We start from the raw sequence: 2,929 nt of genomic DNA, 5'->3' as shown, positions 1-2,929 counted from the left end.
TCGGCAAGGCGACCCGCGATTGGCTCAAACAAAAAGGCGCGGATTCAACCAAGCGACTGTGGTCATAGGCGCGCCTCAACCCAGTGGAGAAGAAGATCTTCACCAAACCCAAAATAGAAGAATGCAGTGCCGACTAGAAGTGGACACCGGGTCAGCGATCACCATCATGTCCTGGGACACTTTGGCGAAGTCACTGCCATCAGTCGCAGCGCCACCTGCAAACACAACGGCTCGAGTCCACGACTACCAAGGGAATCGCATCCCTGTTCGAGGACCACCTCCGTCCGAGTCGAGTCGGACCACACAAGAAGACCCTGCCCATCACGATCGTCGAAGGGACCCTGCCCAGTTTGTTGGGACTAGACTGGTTTCGTGCACTGGGCATGGAGTGACTGGCATCTACAGAAGTGACTGTAACCTGAAAGATATACTCATGAACGAGTTCGAAGATGTCTTCAAGGACTGCCTGGGCAAGTACAAGGGGACCCCTATTTCCTTCAACTTAGACCCCCAGGTAGCTCCCATTAGGTTAAAGGCAAGGAGAGTCCCTTTTGCCCTGAAACCTAAAATTGATAAGTAGCTAGATAAGTTCATAAATCAGGGAATTTTGGTGCCAGTCGATCACGCAAAGTGGGAGACGCCAATCGTCACCCCAGTAAAACCAGATGGGTCAATTAGAATCTGCGCTGACTACAAGGCGACGCTAAACAAAGCCTTACAGAAAAGCGCTTACCCGGTTCCCGTGGTGCAACACTTGCTGCACTCTTTGGGGCAAGGGCAAGTCTTTGCAAAGTTAGACTTGGCTCAAGCCTACCAACAACTGCCCGTAGACGCCAACACAGCCGAAGCCCAAACGATTGTAACTCACAGGGGGGCATTCAAGTGTACCCGATTACAATTTGGGGTGAGTGTGGCACCAGGGCTGTTCCAAAACTTAATGGAACGACTTCTGCAAGGGCTCCCAGGGGTAGTTCCCTACTTCGATGATGTATTGGTATCAGGGAAAATGTAGAGGAATTGGGGAGCGTTGAGAAAGGTTCTGGGCATTTTCGGTCAGCGGACTAAAGGTTAAAGTGAACAAATGCCAGATAGGGGTAGAATCCGTCGAATTCTTGGGCTACCGAATAGACAAGAAAGGAATTCACCCCACTGAGAGCAAGGTCAAGGCAATCAGAAAGGCTCCAGCGCCCAAAAACAAAACAGAGCTACAGGCATTCCTGGGGCTAGTGAATTTTTACGCGGTTTTTTTAAAAAACAAAGCGACCGTTGCTGAACCGCTGCATAAGCTTCTAGGGAAAAATACTGTTTGGTCTTGGGGAAAGTCGGAAAGTAGGGCTTTCGAAGCAGTAAAAAACCTGCTCTCGAGCGATAGCCTGCTCATCCAGTATCATAGCTCATTGCCATTAGTGCTGGTTTGCGATGCCTCCCCTTACGGGGTGGGGGCTGTGCTCAGCCACAGACTTCCAAAGCGGCACAGAAGCCCCTATAGCCTTCTACTCCAGAGCGATGTCCTCCCAGAGGAACTATAGCCAGTTAGGAAAGGAAGCGCTAGCAATTGTGGCAGGGGTAAAAAAGTTTCACGAATATGTGTTTGGGCGAGACTTTGAAATTGTGACTGACCACAGACGGCTGTTAGGAATACTGGCTGGCGACCGCCCAACGCCTGTGGCACTTTCGCCACGCTTGACTCGATGGACTATTTTCTTGGCCGCTTATTCTACAAGCTGCAGCATCGACCAGGAAAAGAAGTGGGGCATGCGGACGCGTTAAGCAGATGCCCACTACCAGGGCGATCAAGACCCCACTCCGGGACGCCCATCCTGCTTATTGACTCTTTGGACTCTGGCCCAGTCACATCTAAGGAAGTGGCTCGGCATCATACCGACATTATGTTAAGGACTGTACTCGGTTGGGTACAAAGAGGGTGGCCCGCTGCGCCGGGCGAACGGTTTAAGGAATTTGTAAAAAAACGTGATGAGCTCTCGGCTCAAGGGGGGTGCCTGTTATGGGGTGATCGTGTGGTAATCCCGGATAAATTAAGGGGAAAGGTATTGGACCTCCTCCACGAGGGTCACCCAGGGATCGTAAGGATGAAGGGGCTAGCAAGAAGCTATGTGTGGTGGCCACTCATGGACTCAGAGATTGCTGAGAGGGTAGGGAAATGCCAGGCTTGCCAAGAGTCCAGACCTCTACCCCCAACGGCCCCAGTCAGGGAATGGGAAAAACCCCAAGGGCCCTGGTCAAGAATCCACATTGATTTTGCTGGCCCTTTCCACGGCCAAACCTTCCTAGTGGTTGTCGACGCATTCTCTAAATGGTTGGAGATCATACTCATGAAATCCACCACGGCCGAGGCAGTAATCGCAGCCCTGCGGCACCTATTCACAACCCACGGATTGCCTGACACTCTGGTGTCCGACAACGGCCCACAATTCACGGCAGCCCAGTTCGAGGAATACTTGGCAGAGGAGGGCATCCGCCATGCCCTCTCTGCGCCTTTCCACCCTGCGTCGAATGACCTTGCAGAGCGTTCCGTCCGGAGCGCTAAGGAGGCATTGTCCAGGCTCAAGCCAGGGGACTGGCAAACAAAGATAGATTTCTTTCTGGCCGTTCAGCACAGAACCCCAAGCACTGCTACCGGCAGAAGCCCAGCCGAATTATTAATGGGATGGAAACTCCGGTGCCCACTTGACCGCTTGAATCCCATTACACACCAGAGGGTTACAAGGGGAACTAGAAAAACGAGAGAAATGGGCATAGGCGATCGAGTGTGGGCCCGCAACTATGGGGACGGCCCAAGTTGGCTCGCAGGGCAAATCATAAAAGCAACCGGTCCAAAGTCATACTTGGTCGAATTACAAGACAACCGAGTATGGAGGCGCCACATAGATCAGATAAGGAAACGAATAGCTGAACAACCCGAGCCAAA

This window comes from Ahaetulla prasina, chromosome 1 (assembly GCF_028640845.1).
Source record: "Ahaetulla prasina isolate Xishuangbanna chromosome 1, ASM2864084v1, whole genome shotgun sequence".
NCBI lineage: Eukaryota > Metazoa > Chordata > Lepidosauria > Squamata > Colubridae > Ahaetulla > Ahaetulla prasina.
Note: the sequence above shows the minus strand (reverse complement) of the source record.